The sequence below is a fragment of the Cydia splendana genome, unplaced genomic scaffold, assembly GCF_910591565.1.
Source record: "Cydia splendana unplaced genomic scaffold, ilCydSple1.2 scaffold_71_ctg1, whole genome shotgun sequence".
Taxonomy (NCBI): Eukaryota; Metazoa; Arthropoda; class Insecta; order Lepidoptera; family Tortricidae; genus Cydia; species Cydia splendana.
The window spans coordinates 539,459-565,947 of NW_026946901.1; positions in this window are offsets into that span (position 1 = coordinate 539,459).

Consider the following 26,489-nt stretch of genomic DNA (forward strand, 5'->3'; position numbering starts at 1 on the left):
GTTAAAACACGAACCATATTGTTAACAAAACAAACTACCTTCCTTGTGACGGTTTATTAAAAATACAAATTTTATAACGCCGAGCTATTTCACTCATAGAGGTTACAGAGACGGCTGCTTCCAGTTACAGAGGTAAAAATAAGAAATTTTCGAAAAAATGGATTCCGCTTATAGAGGTCCCAAAATTCCACTTATAGAGGTAATTCGTTGCCAAGGGACTGGAACCGAGAACTTGGGTCCACTTAAAGAGGTTTTCCACTAACCCAGGTTCCACTTATCCAGTTTCCACTGTATATAAATCCATTGCTGACGCTAATACTTTTACGACTGACCATATATTAAAGCAAAACAAAAATAGTCAATGGGTTTGACAATGCCAACAAAATAAAATAGCTTATTTTGAAACTATACGAGTGTTTCTACGATAAATAATTTTATACGAATAATTAGTTAGTTGTATACTAAATACGAGCAAAAACTAGAGAGAATTGTGTAATTAATAAAATATTTCTTTTAATTCGAATACGGTATAAGAAACTCTTATTGATAATCTGAATGACATTTTAAAATGAATTAAAATATTATAGTGACATGTCCTCTCCTTGGTAAATTCTTAATTCTGGCTGCTACATCTTCTTGATCCTTCCTATTGATAATTTTATTACCAGTTTTACCTACTCACATGCAATTTTGCACATTTATTCAAGCCCCTTATCTTGTCTAGAATACAAAATTTCGTAAACGTAGCTCTAACAGTTATTCATAAATTAACGTTTTAAAACCGGCATTTTTGTGACTGACTGACTAATAGATCATAAACCTAACCCACTTCGAGCTGACCTAGAAACTTGAAATTTGGCACCAAGGTAGACTATTAGGAGTTTATAGAGGGAACAATCTAAAAACTGAAAATTATTGATAATTTGATGAAGAAAAACATATATACTTATCGATAATAGGCTAGATGACTAATTCTCATTTATGGTATCAATCGATCAGGTTTGTCTTTAGGATCAAAAGTCTATATGGGATCCATTGCATTAAAGGAATACAAAAGTCAGAAATGATAGTCAAAGTCCGACAGTCGTACTTCACTCGCAAAACGCCCCGAACAAAACGATATGTGACCGTGGCGTCAAGGTCACAAAGAGTCCATCTTGAAGTATGAACAAAACAAGAAAATTGCGATTTTGTCGGTGAAATATTGCGTTTATGTATATAGTTTCCATACAATTTTTTATTGGATAAAATGTGAGGAATCGAATCGAATGGTAACTAACTGCGACAATTCTTCGACCGATGGTTTTGTCAGGTAGCTCTTCTTCCACATTGAACGATATTTGTAACTGAAAATAAAATATATTGTATGTGTTAGCATTTACAATTTGTCACATCATGTACAATCGACGTCAAAGATATGTACCTATTGCAGCTTACTCCTTTGTAATAAGGTGAAAAATGTATACATATATTTGACGTCGACTGTACATATAAAGCACCGGTGGTAAAGAACCAACGAGAGAAATAGAAGTAAGACCCTGTATAATAGACTACGAATCGTGTGATAAATCAATTTACGATGGAATTCTGGCACACGAAGTTGAAACAATGTTATTCTAGCTAGGTAGTTAGTACAAAAGGTAAAATTTTATTGTTCTCTGCTCTACAATCAATAAGCATAATTAGCATGAATCACCTACCTCATGGGTATCTTCTTCCTCTAATATACTAGGAACCCGATAAGTGTCATCCACCTGTGCAATGCGTGGGTTCAAAATGTTTGAGCCGGTCGCCTCACTGTCAAAACCAAAATTAAATAAATGTATGATGTTTTACAGCACATATGGACTTTACCGCACTAGTGCGATAATGCACACACACATTACGTAACTATGTCAAATATTTAAAGGGCTAGTAGTAGTAGTAAACTCTTTATTGTACAAAAAGACATATTAAAAATAACATACAATTAGCAAGAAGTACAAAGGCGAACTTATCCCTTTGAGGGATCTCTTCCAGTTAACCTATAGGGCTATATGTACTGTAAAACGTTGTACTATACATGTGAGAACAGGTAATACGCAACTCATGTCAACTATTTTTCGCACTATTTTTTATCATCAAGTGATGATGAACAATAACAGCCACATTTTGCCTCTCATTAAGCATCCGGACAAATCTGTCGGTCGAAGAATTGTAGCAGCCAGTCATTTCTTTACAACATCACTCAATTTATAAATTAGTCCATTACTATTTCATAAATTGATCATGGACCCGCGAAACGCAGCATTCCAGAAATGCAGTTATTTCGAAAAGTGAGACAGACTAATTTCAAAATTTTTATGAAGGTACCTATATTATAACAAGTGATGACAATGGAGAAAACTACTTGAAAGTAAATAAACCATTGTGCTGGTTACAGGTACAGTCGGCGTCAAATACTTTGTAGCAACAAAGTAGCCAAATAGTAACATCTAGCAAGTAACATAATAAAATTGCGGTTTATGACGTAAGTATTAAAAAAAACTGCTTACTAGATCTCGTTCAAACCAATTTTCGGTGGAAGTTTGCATGGTAATGTACATCATATATATTTTTTTTGTTTTATCATTCTCTTATTTTAGAAGTTAAAGGACACACATTTTACCACTTTGGAGGTGGTCTCTCGCGCAAACTATTGAGTTTAGAAAAAAATGATATCAAAAACCTCAATATATTTTTTGAAGACCTATCCATGACCCCACACGTATGGGATTGATGCAAAAAAAACATTTTGAGTTTCAGTTCTAAGTATGGGGAACCCCCAAAATGTATTGTTTTTTCTATTTTTGTTGGAAAATCCAAGTTTCAACAGTACCTATAGTTCTTATAGTTTCAGAAAAAAGTGGCTGTATATACGGACGGACAGACAGACAGACATGACGAATCCTTAAGGGTTCCGTTTCTTGCCATTTGGCTACAGAACCCTAAAAATGCTCTATCACAGGTAAATGAGAAATTGAAAATGGAAATAATTGCCCAAGATTATTAGTTTTATTAAAATAAAAAATCGGTCAACGCGCTCAAGAAAAGGAAATCATTTACTATTGTGTAGGGTAGAGGGTAGGTATAATATAATAGTACATTTCGATGCTAGTGCGGAAGGTATGTCATTACTTCACGAGTACCGAGATATCTTGCCACGAGCCGCAGGCGAGTGGGAAGACTCGGGACGAGTGAAGAATGACATTTCCGCACGTGTATCGAACGACGTTTTTTAATACAGTTGCGAAAAAATAAGTAAAACATTGTTAATCGTACACTAAACAAAAGTGGTAACAGTGACAGCTCGCTTAGACGTCGTCTTTAAGTATATTATATCTATGGGCGTTTGGCAGCTATTCCGTTCCATTCAGACACCTTATTAAGAACGGAATTTTCAATATTCAATATTAAAAAATAAACGTGTTATAATGATGAAGAGGTAAGTATTAAAATATGAAATATGTATATTTTTCATATTCTTACATTAACAGTAGGTTTTTATGCTGATTACGACGTTTAAAGGAAACTAATATTAACACTCATCAATAAGTAGTCGTGAATTGGAACAAGTATAAATTTAAAAAAATTGGAAAAGTAAAAAGCACTAGTTCGACATAACCAACTTTCCGCACGCTAAACAGCTACGTAAAGTAGCACTTTGTGAGCAACTGTATTAAAAAATAACTATCAGTTCATTAAAAAATACGTAAAAGAATAACGAAAGTACGGACAATCGGTAAATCCCGGGATTTTAATTTCCGGGACTTACTCAGGCAACCCTATTACATTCTATCAGTGTACATTTTTAGGGTTCCGTACCCAAAGAGTAAAAACGGGACCCTATTACTAAGACTTCGCTGTCCGTCCGTCCGTCTGTCCGTCTGTCATCAGGCTGTATCTCATGAACCGTGGTAGCTAGACAGTTTAAATTTTCACAGATGATTGAATTTCTATCGCCGCTATAACAACAAATACTAAAAACAGAATAAAATAAATAGTTATGCAACAAACGTGATTTTTGCCGTTTTTTGCATAATGGTACGGAACCCTGCGGGTGCGAGTCCAACTTGCACTTGGCCGGTTTTTTTTAATTAGGTACCTCTTGGAGAATATCAAATAACTGATGAGGGCAATGTATCTCGTACGATATTATTGATTGGCGACATTTTATTTAGTTTTCGGCGAACATTTGCTAAGTAAGTAGTACTAATAGCCATCTAGGAAAATAAGTACTTACAAAATATGTCCAAATAATTGAGAATATCAATTCAAAGCATAAAAAGAATAAAAGATATAAGCATCTGCACTGATAGGAAAACAGTAGGTATCTAAATCTAACTAAGGTCTTTTCGTACGCCGCCGCTGTGAGTAGGTAGGTATTTATCGCAACGCACGAAGTTACGCGCGACATAGGTACCTACATATGTGACGTTATCTATGAAAAGGGACCTTATTGTCGATGGCGCATCCGCCATTATTAACGATGCTCTGATATAAATACCACGCCGTGCGACGCAGTGCGTCGTAAGCGCCATAGACAATAAGGTCCCTTTTCATAGATAATGCCACAATTAGAATTAGAACTTACTCGTTACTTTGAATGTCAGTGGTTGATGAAATCGGAGATTCCATTTCCATATTTTGCAGTCTGTAAATAAAGATAAATTGTAGTAGTGTATTGTGTTACGTAGGTAGGGCTAAAAAGCACAAGTCAAATAATTATACTCACTCGATAAAGATATCATGTTCGGCTGTGAAATTATCCAATTTTCTTCTTTTCCTAGAAAGACAAGAAAAAGTAAAAAGTTTAGACGCATGACAAATCACGAGCTGAGGTTCGAACCCTCGATAGGTGGGTGGATTGCTAAAAGAACGCTTTATGCGTCTAATTGTGTGCGTTACATGTATCACTGTGTGCTCGTATTTATAGGAAGGCCCACTACACCGCAACCGCGTAACTACGACTCACGGAGACGCACACATAGACGGCAATGTTTTCTGTCTTTGCCGTGCAAGGCAGAGCGGCGCTAGTGCCGCGTGGTGTAAACGTCGCGAATCGCAATATCCTTTTAAGCTATTTAGATGATGAATTGATGACAATGTTTAACCGGTAGATGGAGCGATTATTAAATTCTAGAATGTTTTAAGTTATATGGATTACTAATTAGTACGATCAAGTATATATTAAATTAAGTAATAATTACGTATTTCACTGTGTAATAAATATACATTTTTACTTACGTTAGTTCCATTGTTTGTTGGAATCTTCCGAGTTGTCTTTTTCGAGATGTCTTCTTTTTATTCAATTGCTTGTTACCCATTATAACTTAAAGGTTTTGGTGCACACGGTATATCACTAGGACGCACAACACAGCACAGTTTTTATAAGTAAATCTTATATTTGTTTTGGGGACACCTAGTACAGGTCCGTCTGGCACGAGCGCTCAGCCATCACTGTCTCATTTCGAAAGACGGACGGAGATAGAGCATGCAGGCCGGAGTCGATATTTTGTTACGATAGAATTAGTTGATGTTTATTTATTTTAAAAATATTGCCTCTAATTATCGTTTTTCTAAAGCTGTCAAATTACTGTTATAGTTATGATTGATTTTTCTCCTTTTTTTGTTTCATAGTGTCACATAGTAAAAAAACAAGTAAAGTTGGAGTATAAATTCGAATTGGAGGTTACTTTGGGAATAAATTGTATCGAGCGAAGTGTTATGAATCGTGTATCGAAAGCTGTGTTATTAAAGATAATATAATCAAGAATTATATGTATTTTTCCCACGTCTACAAATATCACCGTTTCTTAGAAAAATAGGATAATTATTGGGGTATTTTTACATTTCTGGCTCAGGGAACGGCCTTAATAAGTTGACTTCCCGCACTGTACACCTTAATATTTAGGTAATATGGATCGTTTGTTTTAGCTTCAGCTTCAAGTTTGCGCGCATACGCGATCGCGGACGGGCGTGTGTGTGAGCGAGCGCACTGCGTTGCAAAAATGTCACCGTCATCGTCAAAGACGTTGAAATGCGCGAGTTGTAATCTATGTGTATCTGAACTACTAACGTTCATACAAAATAAATCTGGTATAATGGACAATGAAAGTATGAAGCGTATTTGTTTGTCGGCCTTTAATGGGGCTGAAATAAGTGAAGCGAAGACGTTGCTATTTGATGCTTTAAATGACAAAGGAAAAAAGAAGATACTGAGAAGAAACGAGGGAAAAACTGAACGAGACTTAGAAGATATAATGTTAGTCTTCAAGGACGTAGACAGTGAGTTGCTCCCGACCTTTGTAGCTAGAGATATAAACAAGTTGCCAGCGGTTACGTTCGATTTTTTGGATGCGTCATCGCTATTGAAAGACATCGTTAGACTTAAATATGAAATGCAGGAGATAAAGAGCACCTATGCTACAATGCGACAACTAGAAGAGCTTGAAAACAGGTGGCAAAACGACAAACATGCATCGTTGATTCGTGGGCAAGCTAATGTAAATAATAAAAGAGGCGCATATGTTTATAATAGCGGACCGATGGGTATTTTGTCGCTAGCAAACGGCTCAACGCCAGAACAGGAGGGCAATGACCTTAGCGAAACGATGTTAACGTCCAAAGATCATGCGTCAGCGCAAATCATATGGCCGGTGAGAGATGCGCTGTCCCTATCGCACGAAGCGGATGAGTTAAAGCTATCTCCCGCACACGTTACGTCGCCTCGAGGTACTGCGAAACAGGTTCACGGGGACGGAAGGAGCTCGAGTAACTCGACCGAAAAGAATGGTAATAAGGTTGATAATCGGGTGGAGCTGAAAGAGGTTAACGATAAGGAGGATCTGCCGGTAGCAACAACGAAACAGGTGCAGGAAGCGGAACATAATAAACAAACTTTCGCTGATTTATTAAAGAATGGTGATGAATGGAAACAGCCAAAAATAGACGAGAAATGGGAAACTGTACAAAAAAGAAAACTCAGAAACAGATTCATAGGGTGTAAAGGGAGGGCGGAACATACCTTTAGCGTAAAATTTAAAGCGGCAGAGGACAAGGTGCCGCTGTTTATATATAATGTGCACAAAGATGTTTCAGAAAATGACATTATGGAGTACATACTACAAAGGACGAAGGAAAGGGTTTCGCTCGTTAAGGTAAGAATGAGAAGGCAGAAAGATTATCACTCTTACAAGATGTACGTATCAAGTGATAAACTAAATATATTTTTGGATGAGGCACTATGGCCGAAGGGAGTCTATTTCAGACGCTTTATATCGGTAAGGGATGAAAAAGCTACTACCTGTGAAATAGGAGGATTAGGACCTAATAATCAAAATGAGTAGTAAAATAATTAGTTTTAACTGCAAATCCCTTAAAAGGTCGATGGAAGGAGTGAGACAACTGTGCGAGATGGCAGATATTTTAGTATTGCAAGAGACATGGTTATTTCAAGATAGTCTGCCTCTGCTTGGGACGATACACAAGGATTTCGCGTACACAGGGACCTCGGCGGTGGATGCGGGGGCGGGCATTCTTACTGGACGTCCGCACGGTGGAGTTGCAGTATTGTGGCGAAAATCTGTGTTTCCGAATGTATCAATAGTGAAATGCGAGAGTGTGCGTTTAGCGGCGATTAGGATACAAATGCTAGGTTCAGCTGCACTAATATTCAGCGTTTATATGCCGGTGAATGCGCATGAGAATCTGCCATCTTTTACGGAGTGCATGGGTGAAATAAGTGCTATAAGTGAAGACAATCCTGACGTTGAAGCGATTTACATCTTAGGTGACTTTAATGCACATCCTAACGAGCTGTTTTATAGCGAGATGTTACAGTTCTGTGAGTCACAACTATGGACTTGTGTTGACCTTGAAATGTTAGGGACCGACTCAGAGACATTTACTTTCACCAGTGAAGCACACGGTTGTAACAGGTGGTTGGATCACTGCATTGTCACAGAGGCAGCGCGTAAAACAGTGCGAAATGTGGAAGTCAAATATGACGTGTATTGGTCCGATCACCTGCCGCTTGTTGTCTCCTGTGACCTAGATAAGATGAATATGAAATGCACGCCAATTACGCAGCGTCATATCGGTGTGATTTGGGGCGAAAGACAGGCCTCTCAAGTCGAAATGTATCACTCCATTTGTCACTCTGAGCTAAAACTACTTGACTTTCCAGCTGAGCTAAAGTCGTGTGCGGTTAAATTATGTAACGATCCTGAGCATAGAGTAGCGCTAGATAACATGTATAGTTCCATAATTAACACGCTAACGGGGGCGGCAAGAAGGTCGAGTAAGGCGAGGAGGAGCAAACAAGGTAGGCAAGTAGTTGGCTGGAATAAATACGTAGCTAATGTTCACAGGGATGCAAGAGAAAAATTCTTAAGTTGGGTAGCTGCAAATAAGCCTAAACAGGGTGCGGTATACCAAGATATGTGCGAAACCAGAAAGCTTTTTAAGTCCAAGCTGAAATGGTGCCAGGACAGGCAAGAACAAATAAAAAGTGATATTCTCGCCTCTAACCGGGCCGCCAAGGACTTTAAAGCTTTTTGGAAAAACACTAATAAAATGAATGTTCGGCCTAGTATCCCTGTGAGCGTGGGCGGAGAGTGTGACAGGAAATCAATAGCCGATAATTTTAGCAAGGTATTCGCGTTAACCCCGCTGCTCAAATCGTCCCTTAAGGAGGTGAATGGTGCTGAGACTATCGCTGACGAAATTTCCCTGAGCTTTACTACCAAAGAAGTTACAGACATTATCAATTCCATGCAAAGGGGTAAATCGCCGGGGCACGATGGGCTCAGCATAGAGCACCTCAAACATGCAGGGGGTCACCTGCCGCGTATTTTGGCTGTGTTTTACACGCTTTGCCTGAGGCACGCGTATCTACCTAGTAGGCTTACTCAGACAGTAGTGATCCCGCTAGTGAAGAATAAAACGGGAGACTTATCGGACATGGGTAACTACAGGCCCATCTCACTAGCAACAGTACTTGCAAAAGTGCTCGACAGCTTGCTTAACGCGCAACTATGTAAACATGTTAAGCTCCATGACGCACAATTTGGGTTTAGGCAAGGTTTGTCGACGGAAAGTGCGATCTTGTGCCTTAAGCAAGCTGTCAAGTTCTACACGGATAGAAACACGCCAGTATATGCGTGTTTTCTAGACTTGTCCAAGGCCTTTGACCTGGTTGTTTATGATATACTATGGGAAAAGTTGGAAAGAACCAGTCTACCAAGAGAATGCATTTCATTACTTAAATATTGGTACAAAAACCAGGTCAATAGAGTGAGATGGGCGGGTGTGGACTCAGAGGAGTATAAACTACAGTGTGGGGTAAGGCAGGGCGGGCTGTCATCTCCAATCCTGTTTAACCTATATATTAACGAGTTGATTGAGGGTCTCAGCAGTAAACGTGTCGGCTGTCATATAGGAGACACATGTTTCAATAATATCAGTTATGCGGACGACATGGTCCTGTTGGGACCGTCAATCGACTCGTTGAAGCAACTTGTGAGGATGTGTGAGGGATACGCTCAACAGCACGGCCTTAAATACAATGCCACCAAAAGTGAGCTGCTCATCTTTAAGGCACGAAAATATAATACAAGCACTATGCCTCAGATCGAGCTGGGGGGTGTGTCCCTTAAAATAGTTGACAAGGTCAAATATCTAGGTCATATGCTCACTGTAGAACTAAAAGATGATACAGATATGGAAAGGGAAAGAAGAGCGATGGTTGTAAGAGGCAATATGATCGCCCGCAGGTTTGCACGGTGTAACGAACAGGTGAAACTGACACTCTTTAAAGCTTACTGTCAAACGTTTTACACGTGCAGCCTGTGGGTGAAATTTACGCAGAAGGCCTACAACACAATACGCATACAATATAATAACATCCTCAGGATGCTGTTGAGGCTGCCGAAGCACTGCAGTGCATCTGGCATGTTTGCCGAAGCAAGGGCGGACGACTTTTTTGCTATTAGGCGAAAAAGAATAGCCTCACTGCTGAAACGTGTGCGCGGCAGTAGCAACAGCATGCTGAGGTGTATGGCCGAACGTCTAGACTGCCCGCTAACAAAGTATTGGGTTGAGGTAGTGGTAGGGAGGGACAAGTAGTCCTAATAGTCGGGGTGGTTTTGATTTTAATTTTAGTTTTATTTTTTTTGTTTTATATACTTTTATTTTCTCTGCATTGTTTTTATTTTCTTTGTGTACACTAACCTTTAGGCAATTAAGATGAATGTTACTAACACTCCTATGGACTTTGATGGTCTGCAATAAACGATTTTTTTTTTTTTAGCAAAATGGAAAATAATGACCAGTTATTCAATAATATTATTTAAAAATTCATTTAAAAATTGAGAAAGTTTTGCTCAACGCTTTGTGACTTGTGAGTTACCTTTACACTATCCATGTCAAACAAGATGGCGAAGTTAAATTTAATAGTAACACACAAAGATGTCACTTTAACACAGGTGACCTAACTAAGTAGTGCCTAATTTGCTCGATAGATGGTAATAACTAGTGTCCGACCGAAGGTTCGGTTTCGGTTTCGGTTTCGGCCAGTTTCGGCCAAAAAATCATGTTTCGGCTGTAGTTTCGGTTTCGGCCAAAAAACGGCCGAACCTTTCGGCCGGGCCGAAACATACGAAATGGTACTTCGTACTATGAAACTAAACTATGTGACAAAGACCAAAAGTTGGGGATGGGGAATAAGTAGGACAACAATATTAATATGTACCTACATATACTGATTCATGTATAGGTACAGAAATTAATTGGTTTATTATAAAATACAATTCCACTAATGAGGGCGCCACTAGACGGTCGACGCAGTCTTAAGAGGCTGTTAATACCTATAACGCGCACACTGTCTAATTCTAATTGTATCGGAGTAAATGAGATAGCACTGTCTTATGTTACTGGGCCTGGGCAAAGGAATAATAAGAAAACTCATCATCTTCCTCGCGTAATCCCGGAATTTTTGCCACCGCTCATGGGAGCCTGGGGTCCAATTGACAACTAATCCAAAGAATTGGCGTAGGCACTAGTTTTTACGAAAGCGACTGCCATCAGACTGACCTTCGAACCCAGAGAGTAAACTAGGCCTTATCGGGACTAGTGCGGCTTCCTCACGATGTTTTTCCTTCACCGAAAAGCAAATAGTAAATATCAAATGATATTTCGTATATAAGTTCCGAAAAACTCATTGGTACGAGCCGGGGTTTGTACCTGCGAACTTCGGATTGAAAGTCGCACGATCTTACCGCTAGGCCACCAGCGCTCAAGGAAATATCTAACTTTTTAATACAATGGACATTGGTTGGACACGGCTTTGACTTCGCATGAAAGTTCGCCTCACTGGGGCACTTCGGACGTTTAGGCCCAGGTGAAGATCGGTACCCGGCCTTGCGATATTGTCAACAAAAAATTCGCGCTCGCTGCGCTCGCGTTTTTGGTTGACCCTGTATCTACATGTTAGCTTGATTGACTGGTGAATGAATAGAGTTAGACCAAGAAAGTTCTACAATTATTTTGATAGCATACGCATACGCAGTGCAACTAGTGCAAATGTTATTTATACGTCATAATTTCATAGAAGTTTTGACGTTTAAAATAACACATGCACTGCGTGTGTTATCAAAATCGTTGCAGAATTATCTTGGTCTAACTCTAGTAATTTTCTTAAAAAACTGCTTTAGTAACATCAATTTCAAGGACATTGGGTGTTGACAGCCCCATAATATGTGTGTAAAAGCGGTTTTATGACATTTTTTCAACGATTTTAACAAGTCTACAAAAGGTTCGGTTTCGGTTTCGGTCTCGGCCGAAACTAGAGCCAAAGCCGAACATTCGGTTTCGGTTTCGGTTTCGGCAAAAAAACATGTTTCGGTCGGACACTAGTAATAACGTAAGGATATCTAATTCACAAAATATAGTGTTTAGCTTATTATAAACCATTTCAAGGAATCTTTGTTAATATGTTACCAGTTCAAAAAGTAAGGAATGGTAGTCGGTAATAATAATCGCTAAATTAAAATTAAGTATTTATAAATTATTAAAACATTGTCATTGGTTCTCGTACATTATAACATTGATACTTGTAACATGATCACTGACCCCACCAGAGTAACCTGTAAAGGGGTACTTGTGCTCTTATTATTAATTTGAATATAATATTGAGAAGCCGTAGCGCTTTTTAGGGTTCCGCAGCCAAATGGCAAAAAACGGAACCCTTATGGATTCGTCATGTCTGTCTGTCTGTCTGTTTGTCCGTGTATGTCACAGCCACTTTTTTCCGAAACTATAAGAACTATACTGTTGAAACTTGGTAAATAGATGTATTCTGTGAACCGCATTAGGATTTTCACACAAAAATAGAAAAAACAAAATTTTTTGGGGGTTCCCCATACTTAGAACTGAAACTCAAAAAATTTTTTTCCATCAAACCTATACGTGTTGGGTATCTATAGGGATAGGTCTTCAAAAATGATATTGAGGTTTCTAATATATTTTTTTTCTAAACTGAATAGTTTGAGCGAGAGACACTTCTAAAGTGGTAAAATGTTTTTTCTTTTTTTTTTTTTTTATTTATTTATATATTTAAATTTACAACTTACAAACTAAACATTTATATTCTCGCCAAACTGTTACGTTTGATGGCGAGATGCGCTCAGTTTTTATACACTTAACCTATTTAACTAATTATATATTTAACGTAAACTAACCGTTTCATAGGCCACACATGTAAGTATATAATATACAAAATACAAACTATTGTTTCGTAGAAATGGCAAATAATGTAAACAAATATGTCAGTATTTGTCAGCATTTGACATATTACCTAAAATTTTCACGCAGGTGATTTTCCCTGAAATATTAGTAATTAACATATGTTTTAAAAATAAATTGGTTTAAATAAAAATATTTAAGTGTATAAGTTGGTTTGTTTACATTATTTTTCCAGTTTCTAATTGAGAAGATATTCTTTTAATCTATTTTTTAACATGGATTTACTTAATTTAGGACTTTGTCTCAGTAAGCTAATTTTATTTAATATTTTTGGTACCAGGTACTTTGAGCTTCTTTTGCCATAATAATTTTTAATTTTCGGTTGCACTAGCTTTTTCTCTCTTACACTCCTAGTATTATAATAAATAATAATAATAAATAATAAATATTATAGGACATTTTTTACACAAATCGACTAAGCCCCACGGTAAGCTCAAGAAGGCTTGTGTTGTGGGTACTCAGACAACGATATATATAATATATAAATACTTAAATACATAGAAAACAACCATGACTCAGGAACAAATATCTGTATCATCATACAAATAAATGCCCTTACCGGGATTCGAACCCGGGACCATCGGCTTCGTAGGCAGGGTCACTACCCACTAGGCCAGACCGGTCGTCAAAATACTTATACTTATTGTTAATTAATAATTTGTACTTTTCACTATAATAATGCTCTAATCCTATGAGGTATGTGACTTTCTTATCTACGGGTAAAATTTTACATAAGGGAAATAGTTTATCATAATCATTTTGACATTCTAGCTTAACTTTTTTACTAACTAGGAATTTAATTAGTCTTGTTTGCAAATTTCTTATATCTCTAATATATGTTATGAATGTTCGCCCATATACAACTAGACCATAGCTAATAAGTGAATCGGCAAGGGCGTAATATACAACCATTAGTGTTTTCTTACTCAATGTTCTGTTTAATTGGTAGAATTTGCCTAGCACAGATCTCAACCTATTACAAACGTCGTTAATATGCGGTTTCCAGTTAAAGTTTCTGTCAATAATTAAACCCAAGTATTTGAATGTTTCCACATATAACAATTTAGTGCAACTACAATTATTTTTATCAGTATGCAGGCAATCATATGTATGTCCTATTATATCCAAATTTTCTTTAATCACTCTTTTTGCGACCTGGTTATATGGCGAGTGAATGTGCATGCATTTGGTTTTGTCAAAGTTTATGATGATTCCGTTGTCATGTGCCCACTTTGTGATACTTTCGAAGTCTTCTTGTATGCACTTTTGCACCTCCGTTATATCTTTCGCAGCACAAAGTAGACACATGTCATCTGCGTACATGAACACCCGGCACCATTTCACTACATTCGCGACACTGTTGACATGCATCACATATCCCACGGGACCATAGACTGATCCGGTAGGCACTCCGAGCTCCACCGCTGCATCTTGGCCCGTCTCTCCCGCGATGCTGGTGCGTATTTTCCTGCCCGTCAAGTAACTTTGAAACCATTTATTCGTGGGACCCCGTATTCCGCATTCATCCATCGCCTGTAGCAAAATATCGTGGTCCAAAGTGTCGAAGGCCTTTTTATAGTCTATGAACAAAGCTATTAGCTGCTGACCCGAGTCCAGGCAGTCGTTTACATAATCCGCAAACCCCGTTAGAGCAGAGACAGTGCTGCATCCTTTACGAAAACCGTGTTGTGAGTCCGAGATTATATTATGACGTTCTAAGAATTGACTGATTTGACCGACGATAACTTTCTCTATAATTTTATCTACGGCAGACAGAATAGCGATAGGTCTGTAGTTTGCGTATTCTAGATGGTTTCCAGACTTATATTATTGGCCGTATTATTGCACACTTTAGCATGTCAGGATAAACACCTCGAGTGAGGCAGGCGTTAGTTAATTTAGCTATAATAGGACATACCCAATCACTTAGATATTTAAGGTCTTTTACCCGTATACTATCTAACCCCGGTGCTTTATCACGTGACAATCCATTTATGATTTTTTTCACATCTTCGGCGCTCACCGTTCTGTATCTAAAGCTTACATCACAAGGTTTCACATATGTTTTTCTATCTAAAAATTGTATATTACAAACATGTTTAATTTCCCTAATTTCTTGCGTGAAAGTGTTCGAAAAGTTCGTACAAATCTGACTTATACTTTCTGTTTTTCCTAAATATCTCAATATAATATCATCTAAACTAGTTTTACTTCTGCCCAGCCATGCATTAATATTAGCCCATATTTTTCTGAAATTCCCATTACATTTTAATATTTCCGACTGTCTATATCTATTTTTTGCCTCATTAACTAATTTGTTGACCTTATTTCTAAACTTTGTATACTCTAGTCTTTTGTTCATATTTTTGGGCTGTGACTTCCATAATCTAAATAAATAGTCCCTACGTAATAACATTGAATACAACTTTTTATCTATGCAGGGCTGTTTATTTCGCTTACTGTTAACTTGTATAGCAATCGTACTTTCTTTATAAATATTGTGAAACACTGTACATAAATGTTGAAACAACTTAAGCGGGCACTTAATATTAAGAAATGAAGACCAATCATACGCGTCAAACTTTTGTTTTACGAGTTTTTCGCTAATAACCTCGCGCACACCATCACTAAGGTTCATTTTTGTGTTATTACTCACGCACAAGTCCAGTACTATACCGACGGCATGGTGGTCCGAGATATGCGCCTCCAACACGTATGAGCACAGAGGGGCTACCGCGAAAACCGAAATTCGCAAATTGCGGGGATCTTACTCTTTTACTCCAATGAAGGCGTAATTAGAGTGACAGAGAAAAATGCCCGCAATTGACGATTTTCGGTATTGGCGGTAGCCCTACAGGCCGGCGATGTCTTGTCCCGCTCGCACCCACGCGTGGTCCAAGCATGACGCATCTAGCCGCCCGTCCACTATCGCCTCGCGCGTTATCTCCGTACTCGGTATTGTGCACTGCAGGCCGCATCCACACAGGGTGTTTTTATATTTCGTGGTGGAAAAATTGGTTGAATCATTTAATATATCGATGTTTGCGTCTCCGATCACAATAATGCTGTCCGATGCTGGTATAAGTCTTAGTACGGTGTCTAGTTGTTCCATGAACAGTATTTTATTTTTACTGGGGGGTCTGTACACGGCGAATATATGCAATGTATTTTTTCCCGTTTTTAGCTGACCATGTAGCATTTCTACCGCATCCGTATTTACTTTTTGAGCATTGAAGTATAGTCCTTGTTTTGCATATATCAAAATACCTCCACCTCTTTCAGTCTCTCTTGTGCGTATATATGAATTATATCCAGGTATTATATAAAAAGATAGCTCCTCCATTTTAATATTTATTTCGCTTAATATTATTATGTTAATCTTATATTGGTTTTGTTCTAACATGACTAAGAGAATGTGACATGCAATAAATATTATGAGGATGAGTATGAGTATGAGAGTTCGTTGTAGTGTTTACGGAGTGACCTAATATTTAAGTGAATAATGTGAATGCATTCTTTTTGGCCCAGATCTCTGGTTAACGCCTTTATATCATAGTACCTTTTGTATTCAAAATCAGTAGATAACTCTTCATCCCGATCAAACATTAATAATATTGAATATAAAACCGCCTAGTGTGTCCCGACGCGCTAAATGCACTCGATTATTTGCATTCGTCAAACTTCTTTAAATCATCTTCGGATTTTATGTTATAGATTTTTTTCTCTTCGCTGTTTTTCTTTACCAGTATATTACCGTTTTGCACCCAAATATATTGGAAACCTTTTGACTTTAATGAGGTTCTCACTGTCCAGAGCAGTTGGCGCTTGTACCGCGGTAGGTCTTCGTTAATAAATATTTGCTTATCGCTCCCGTGGCTGTAGATTTTATTGTTAGTTATTTTATTTTGTTTCCTAGCTTGCAACCAGCTGTCGCGTGCTGTTTTTGTTCGGAGTTTAACCAATACAATTTTAGGCTTATTAATGTCCGGTTTTTCTTGTCCTACCCTTTGTGCGTCCTCTATATCATTCGGGTTTAGATTTAATTTCTGGGCAAGCTCCTGTACAACTGTCTTTGTGTTTTCGTTGCTTTGTGTTTCTAATCCGTGAATCTCCAAATTTTTTTCTTTATCTCGTATCTCCAGCTCCTGTACCCTTTCCTCTAGGGCTTTATTGCATTTCTCCAAAAACACATTTTTGTTTTCTAGGGATTTGATTTTTTTCTCTGATTCTTCTTTATACTCTGTCAGTTTTTGATACATCTCGGCATAGAACTCCACATTGGTGCTAAGTTCGGTAAGTTGTTTCTGGACATCGTAGATTACCTCCAACTTTTTGTTAATATCCGCTAACACCTTCCCGCGGTTCTCGCCTGTATCCTCATTGAGATTTACTAACAGTTTTGGGGATTCTGGTTGCTGCACCGGGCTGCCTCTAGGTTTTTGGCAGTCATCGCACACTGTTGTTTGTAAAAATTGCTTATTTTTCTGCACACATTTCTTGTGGTACACAGTCCCACACACACCTTTACACTTCACTAGATCATCCTTGGCCGTGGACACAAACAGTTTGCATTTATTACACTGTAACATTTTTATTCCGGCCTTGTATTTAATACGCGTAAAGTTTAACATGTAGTATGTCAAAGTAACTCGCTGTGTTATATAACTCGCGTCCGTACGCAGAGCGCGCGCGCACCTGACTGTGCCCCCCCCCCCCTTGTAACTTCTAAAATAAGAGAATGGTAAAACTAAAAAAATATATGATGTACAGTACAAACTTCCACCAAAAACTTGTTTGAACGAGATTTAGTAAGTAGTTTTTTTTTTGTACGTTATGAATCGTAAACCGCAATTTTATTGTTACTTGCTGCTACGGAACCCTTCATGGGCGAGTCCGACTCACACTTGGCCGTTTTTAGGGTTCCGTACCTCAAAAGGAAAAAACGGAACCCTTATAGGATCACTCGTGCGTCTGTCTGTCTGTCTGTCTGTCCGTCTGTCACAGCCCATTTTCTCCAAAAGTACTGGACCAATTAAGTTGAAATTTGGTACACACATGTAAATTCGTGACCCAAAGACGGACATCTTACGTAAACAAATGAATTTTAAACACGGAGGCCACTTTTGGGGGGTAAATGAGAAAATTAAAAAATAATGTTTTTTAAACTATATCGTGTTACATATCAAATGAAAGAGCTCATTTTGAGAAGCTCAAATATATATTTTTTGTAATTTTAAAATAAATAGTTTAGAAATTATTTAAGAAAATAGCCAAAACATGACCATTCCCCCCCCTTTATCTCCGAATCTACTGGGTCTAAAATTTTGAAAAAAATATACAAAATACTTCTTTACCTATAGATGACAGGAAAACCTATTAGAAATATGCAGTCAAGCGTGAGTCGGACTAATTACTTAGTTTTTGATCCGACCCCTACGGGTTTATTAAAGGCAATTCAATCGCGTTTCACATACAAGGTGGTCCAAACCTTGACGTACAAAATTTTTTTTAGATTCGTCACGTCGTGGGCTATCAGAATATACCCCATGTATGTTAGCCGATATTTAGCAGTTTTCGAGTTATGATTTTTTTAACTTTTGTTAAGAAATTCCGGGGTGAAGCTTTGCTTTGCTTTTATGCCTACTAGGTAATTATTGTTGGTGGTATTTGCACTGATAACACGAAATAGCGATGGGGAAGTGACCCCATAAAATAACAGTAGGTATTGGAGCAGGTAAAAATTAACCCTTTGTAGATAACAACCCGTCGCGACGCGGGTCCAGTTAAGATAATGAATAAGTTAAGCAAAATGATGCTTGGTCAATCACATGGCACAATATTAATTTCTCGTGGTAATTTCTGTTTGATTAACGTTAGGAATAACAAGAGGATTTTATTTAATGAATTACTAATTTGGAAACTTTCCACCTCAGTTCCTTTGACCGGCGACTCTGTCAAATTAGACTATTAAGTATCACTATTTTACCTTTTTAAAAACTTAGGGTCTAGCAGTTTCTACAATAACCATAAGTCCTTGAAATTGCTTGTATTTTTTATTTATTTAGGTAAGCGCAAAGTCTAAGCTTGACATGCTTGAACGTAAAATTTTGTCGTTTTCTTTTTTTTCCAACTCACAACAGCCAAGTGAAGTTGCTGATTTTTTTAGCAACTGCGCCGTTTGTCAAGGATTATGTTACAAAAAGAAACATTCAAAAAACTTCAAGTTTTTTTTTTAATAAATTAATTGCTTCATCCCGGAATTTCTTAACAAAAGTTAAAACTTTAAAAAACCATAACTCGAAAACTATGAAAAATGGGCTGACGTACATGGGGTATATTCTGATAGCCCACGACGTGAGGAATCTAAAAAAATTTGGACGTCAATAAAAAACAATGTTAAAAGTTGGGTAATGTACGGAACCCTTGGAACGCGAGTCCGACTCGCACTTGGCCGGTTTTTTAGATCAGAATACGGTTGTCTAAAATTTAATTAGCAATAATTTGCCGTTCTCTAGGAACTTCAGCGATCCTGAGTTGAGTTTATGACTGTCGTCTGTCGCTCGATAGAAAAAATCTTGAACATAAGTCTAAAACAATTTTTAACAAGCAGATACGTCTGCGAGCGGTATTCCAAATTTATATTATTAAAGGCAAGCGCTGGTGGCCTAGCGGTAAGAGCGTGCGACTTTCAATCCGGAGGTCGCGGGTTCGAACCCCGGCTCGTACCAATGAGTTTTTCGGAACTTATGTACGAAATGTCATTTGATATTTGCCAGTCGCTTTTCGGTGAAGGAAAACATCGTGAGGAAACCGGACTAATCTCAATAAGGCCTAGTTTCCCCTCTGAGTTGGAAGGTCAGATGGCAGTCGCTTTCGTAAAAGCCTAGTGCCTACGTCAAATCATGGGATTAGTTGTCAAGCGGACCCCAGGCTCCCATGAGCCGTGGCAAAATACCGGGATAACGCGAGGAAGAAGAGAGATATTATTAAAGGAAAAAATGGAAAAAGATACGCTTCCGGCAGGACTTGAACCCGCATCCTCCACAATCCGTGTGTTGCTCTTAACCAATTGAGCTACGGAAGCCTACCAAGCTTATACTCGTAAGTCTAAAATGAAGTTTATAATAAGTTTTTGGCAAAAATGTCATTTTTGTTACAAGCTTTTATCGCTGACTGTACTTTTCTTTCCATAGGCAACTAATGCTCATCGAGACAATTCTAAAAACCCCAAACACAATTAGGTTTCGTTGTTTTATCACATAGTTCCTATGGCCACATCCGGTCTCCATCATCAGATCAGCTCGATGACACCATAATATTGCATTGTCACTCGACTTACGTATGTATTTCAGCTCAATCGGAAACCGGGAAGTGGATCAAATTTAACTTGCAAGATTTGATTACAGACAGTAAACCCCGTCGGGCAGCAGACCCCAAAAGTGGCCTCCGTGTTTAAAATTCATTTGTTTACGTAAGATGTCCGTCTTTGGGTCACGAATTTACATGTGTGTCGTTTTATTTAGTTTCACCTGACCGTTGTCTGTCGGTCTGTAATCAAATCTTGCAATTAAATTTGATCCACTTCCCGGTTTCCGATTGAGCTGAAATTTTGCATGCATGTATAAATCTGATGACAATGCAATATTATGGTACCATCGAGCTGATCTGATGATGGAGACAGGAGGTGGCCATAGGAACTCTGTGATGAAACAACGCAACCTAATTGTGTTAGGGGTTTTTAGAATTGTCTCGATGAGTATTAGTTGTCTGTCGTAAGAAAAGTACAGTCAGCGATAAAAGCTTGTACCAAAAATGAATTTTTGGCCAAAACTTATTGACAAATAGCTCATAAGAAGCCGACTCTTTTATTTCACGGCTCAGGCTGTTATAAATTTTAATGCCAACTACCCCCAGCGAGTTGGATGATTTTACGAGCCCACGGTGGTCTGGCCCTAGGCCATAATTCAAAATATGTTATGTGTTATTTTTAAGTGTCAAATGCATTAGTATTATTCACTAATAAATGTACTTTAAGGAGGTATAAATAGATCCTGGATAACTCATTATTTTCATTCTCTAATTAACGTCGAAAGTGAACTGAACTCCCGGTTGTACGCGCTCTCTTATCGGCAACTAATTAAGTGATCGGTCATTAGTGGTGAATTTCTGCTGAATTTGTGTATTTACTGATTATTATGAATATGGAGCTTCAAGAATCAGGTATGTAGTTTTGTTTATCACCCTAACTTTCACTCTTTTTAGAAAAACATAATAATAATAAAGGGTCTACGCCATGACAAATTGTAATGAGATTTGTTTTAAATGTTATTTCTTTACTTGGAGTTTTAGTTATTTTATTAATCCAACGTAATGACAAGATTTATACCAGTTTAAAGCTTATTTTTTCTAGATTTATAATCATGAAAGTCTTGCTGCGTAAACTTGCGTATTTAGTTTTTAAAAGCCTGCTACGCCTGCGTAGCCGGCTTCGTAGCAGTGCTACAAAAATAATACGTAACGAAATTCACTATTATTTTTTTATTTTCAGATGATAAGTACGTGGGATCCTTTACAAGAGGCTTCATATTTGAACTCTGGCTATCTTCCAGTGGTTCGGACAAAGATAAACGTCTTCAAATTATGCAACATGTGATAGAAATGATACCAGATGCTGAAAACGTGGACACCAACAATTTGGATAACATCATAAAGTATATTTGTGAACGAATTACAGTTATTTGGAAATCCGCTTCGCGAAATAAGTCTGCGGTTCTCAAGAAACATTCTGAGTGGCTTAATAAAAAGCAAAGTGTTAATATGCCAAAAATAAAATCGGGGGCCGATAAGTCCTCAACTGTTCAATTCGTTCAAGAATCATCATCGCCGGGAACCTCATCTGCAGTTGGACGACCTAAAAAAGAGTTTACTGCTTGTAGCAAGCGGTCAAAACGCAGAAGATTACCAGCACTAGCTGATCTTGATGGATCAGCGGTCAGCGATTTAACGAAGGCATCAGACAACGAGACCAAAGAAATAAACCTTGACGACGCGACGTGCTTTCCCTTCTGACAGGCGCTAAGCTCACCAAGCATCAATATTTGTTACTGCGTGAGTTTATCAACTCGCGAAAAAATCCTGTTTTACCTTCATATGAAAAAGTTCTTAAAGCAAAGAAGAAATGTTATCCAGAAATCATCAGAGTTACGGAATCAGCAGGCGAAGTGGAATTGCAGAGTTTATTGAATCATACTGCATCTCGCGTAGAACTACAAAACGAAGTTTTAAGTACTATACCAGAGGAATCGATGGGTGATGTTACGTTAATAGGAAAGTGGGGTTTTGATGGAAGCACTGGCCATAGTGAATATAAGCAAAACTTCGCCAGTTCAGATGTGACCGGAGACGGAAGCCTATTCGTAACATCGTATGTACCTCTTCGATTGATTTCAACCACTTCATCATCGGATGACGCCGTGCTGCTTTGGAAAAACCCGCGCCCATCGTCGACTAGATACTGCCGGCCAATTCGATTTCAGTTTATTAAAGAAACTAAAGATTCGACTGTTAACGAACAAACATACTTTCAAGAAAAAATTGAGCAGCTTGTGCCTACGATAGTGAAGTGCGGAGACGGCAAAGAAATAAACATAAATCACTGTTTGCAACTCACCATGCTTGATGGGAAAATATGTGCCGCACTCAGTGGCACTTCCAATGCAACGTGCACCCTTTGTAAAGCTGTGCCAACTCAAATGAGAGACGTTCCTTCTAGCATAGAAAGGCCTATTGATTTTAGTAAATTGGAATTTGGACTCTCGCCGTTGCATGCGTGGATTCGGTTTTATGAATATTTTATTCATTTATCGTACAAACTTGAAACAAAAAGATGGTACGCTACATCAGAGGAGGATAAAAAGCACATAGCTTTGAGAAAGAAAAAAATCCAGGATGAGTTTCGGCAGAAGTTGGGTCTAATTGTAGACAAACCACGAAGTGGAGGGAGTGGCACATCCAACGATGGAAATACTGCGAGGAAATTTTTTAAGCACTCTGATGTGTCTGCTGAAATCACAGGTATCCAGCAAAGCCTTATTGAACAGTGTGGAACTATTTTGGAGTGCATATCGTCTGGTTATACAATCAATGTAAGAAAATTTGAAGAATATGCCACAAAAACGGCTGGCCAACTCATGGATGCATATGGCTGGTATCCTTTGCCTTCATCAGTACACAAAGTGCTTATACATGGTGCCATCATTATAGAAAACGCTCTAGTTCCTATTGGAGAGCTGTCCGAAGAGGCAGCTGAGTCAACAAATAAAAATATAAAGATGTTCAGGCGAGACCATACCAGAAAAATGTCACGAACCCACACCAACGAAGACCTTATTCACAGGCTTCTTTTAAACTCGGATCCATTAATAACCTCCAAGAGGAAATTGCCGCGTAAAAAAAAAACTACACTTTCTTGTAACGTATTAAGCTTATTAACTAGTACTGAATAGAATTTAATGCTTCACTTATTGTTTTCGTTTGCTTTACTGTTATCTTTTCTATAGAAGTATACTCGATCTTTATGATTGATTTTTCCATTTAGTATTTAATTTTTTTTGCCCGCGGACAGCGAATCGGGGCAATTTTTAGGTTAGGTATTTATTTGTATTAGTTTAGTTATTTTGTTTTAGTGTTTCTTATGCATTTTTAGTATGTATTAATAGTTAAAACTAACAAAGACTTCAGGTTTTTTATGATGTGATTTTTAATGGAGAAAAGTTTAATATACTTATCATGTTATATACTGAAACAAGTGTTTTATTTTATTAAAAACAATATTCGTTACATCATATACTCATTCCCGAAAAAAAACTACGATAATTAACATTTTTTTTAATTATGGCCGCCTTTACAAGGCGCGCCGACCACCGTGGAGCCTGACAAGGACAGATTTAATATCGCGATCAGTTTGCCTTTGATCAGGTCGACGCATAACAAAATCACTCTTGCGCTTAAACATATATTTTGCTACCTCAAAAATGTATAAACAAGGCACTGTTAGAATTTTTAATTCCCGGAAATACTCTTTTGTTGGAGTGAATGGCGGCACCCCAGACAACATTCTAACAGCCCTCTTCTGCAGTATGAAAACTCTATCCCTCTATAAGATAAGGACTTGAATTTTGACAACCCTAAATAGCCGAAAGGGATAGTGCTATACATTAGAAAGGGATAGCATGATTCGTCTTCGTCCCTGAATCGCTGTTAAACTGTCACTGGTGGAAGTATCACAGGATAATTCCAAATCTTTCACCATAAAGTTAAGATTTTTCTGTCCAAAGAGGAATTCCGTTTTCGTCCGAAAAAAATAGGCTAAAATTCATCCTGATGAAAAAGGAATCTGACGAATGTGTCTTATATCAACTGACGGTCTTTCCACCGCGATATTATCGGCTGACTTTTTTTTATTCATGATAGCATCTAAACGGGAGGCGATGACTGACGATATATTATGCTCCTGGCCCGCGGTGAATAATGTTCGAGTCCCACGGGAGTTTTATAACTAAAATAACATACATAACACACGGGTTTGAAGCTTGGCTCGACAAGAGATCTGATAACTTTTTAACAGTGCGAGTCTTAGGCTTATGGTTTCGTCTTAGCAACATTTTACTTGAAAATGTTTGTCGACATCACTGTTACTGACGTCACAGGCCTTTATAGGCTACGGTAACCGCTTACCATCAGACGAGCGGTGTGGTTGTTTGCCACCAACCAGTGTTGGGCGTAATTAATTATTATTATTATTATTATTTGTATGTCTGTTCCATATCTCGGGACCATGGGGTCCCGGACCTTTGGGAGGCGTACGTGGGGCCGAAGCCAACAGCGCAGAGGCCCTTTAAGACACTTTAATCTAAAAGCAAGGGATACACGTGGCGGATACCATCCCCGAACGCACAATGTGATACATCCGGAGATGGTCCCCGCCAGGTGCAAAGACTATTGCAGTGCAGCACTTTTGTGCTGCGATGGAAACTAAGGTCATAGGCTATTTGATTTGAATGTTGGATGGACTGGATATAGGGCTATGGGAGGAGACTAGCGGACACCTGCCGTGACAATCAGTCTCAAAATTGTATAAGACAGGTGGTGACTCGCCAACTCATTGAGTGGGCCCCGCAATGGCCGCACGCACAGTGCGACAACAGGGCAACACTTTGGAGTGGCTGTGAGGTTGTCGAGAGGTGAGTCTGCGGTAGCCAGATCCCGGTAATCCGTTCAGCAGGCCGCCGGCGTTATGACATTTTACACTTCCAACTTGGAGCATAGGCCCCGCTCTTGCGACTCCACTCTGGCCGGCCAATCAAGGCAAGCACAGAGCTGCCCCCGCGGGGTTATTATTATTATTATTATGAGCCCATATTGTCCCACTGTTGGGCAAAGGCCTCCCTCTTATTCTTCCACGTATCCCTATCCTCAGAAGTCTCCCACCAGTCTCTGTCAAAAGCGTCAAGCTCGTCCCGCCATCTCCGACGAGGTCTACCGTGACGCCTTACAATTTGTGGTACCCAACGGGTGGCTGTTTTGGCCCACAGGTCTTCTGGCATACGGCTGACGTGTCCTGCCCAATCCCATTTGAGCTTGGCGGCAGTTTCAGCCACATCAGTTATTCCAGTTTTGGAACGTAGTATTGTATTTTTAATGCGATCGGTTAATTTCACGCTCAGAATACTACGTTCCATGGCTCGCTGACAAACCTTGAGTTTGGATTTCTGAGCCTTTGTCAAAGACCAAGTCTGTGCTCCATAGGTAAGGATGGGGAGAATGCACATGTTCATGAGTTTTCTTTTAAGTGATATAGGTAGGTCTCCCTTCATGTGCTCCTTCATGGACCAAAAGCTCCTCCAGGCATTCTCGGTCCGTCTTGCGACTTCTTTGTCTTGCCGTGCCTGGAAGGAGACAATTTGGCCCAGGTATATATACTCATGGACATATCCTACTTCTCTCCCGTCCACTTCTACTGATATTGGTGCAATTAATTACTCGTGTAATTTAATTACTAATTTAATTACATGTAATTAAAATGTTTGTAATTTAATTACATAAAATTTAATTACATGTATTTAATTTTTCTGTGTAATTTGCAATTGTGATTACATTAATTAGTAATTAAATTACTCAATTACTTTTCATTTACCTTTTTAATAATATGCAAATATGAACAAATTTACTTGTAGTAATTATAAAGAAAAACTTTTATGAATTCCATTATACGCTGGATAACGTTATAACATATTCATTGCATTCAATTCATGCTATGTTGTGGGGGGCGTGGCTAACGATAATCGCAAGCCAACATTTTTTCTCATGATTATACCAACCCGGTGGAGGCCGTATCGACAAAATAATTAAAACAATTATTTTGCTCCTCAAACGAACATATATTTTTTCAATAACTTTTTTTAATTTATGAAATCTTGTACCTATTCAATGTTCACCATCATCATTGTAATTGACGTTGCTTGCCACGCTTTATACATCACAAAATTAGCAATACATTGCATCTTAAAATAATCTTAAAAAGTGTACTAAATATCGAATATAAGTTATTTTTAAAAGTCGCTGATGTGACATTCTCATTCAAACCACTTTGTCGTTTACCATAAAGA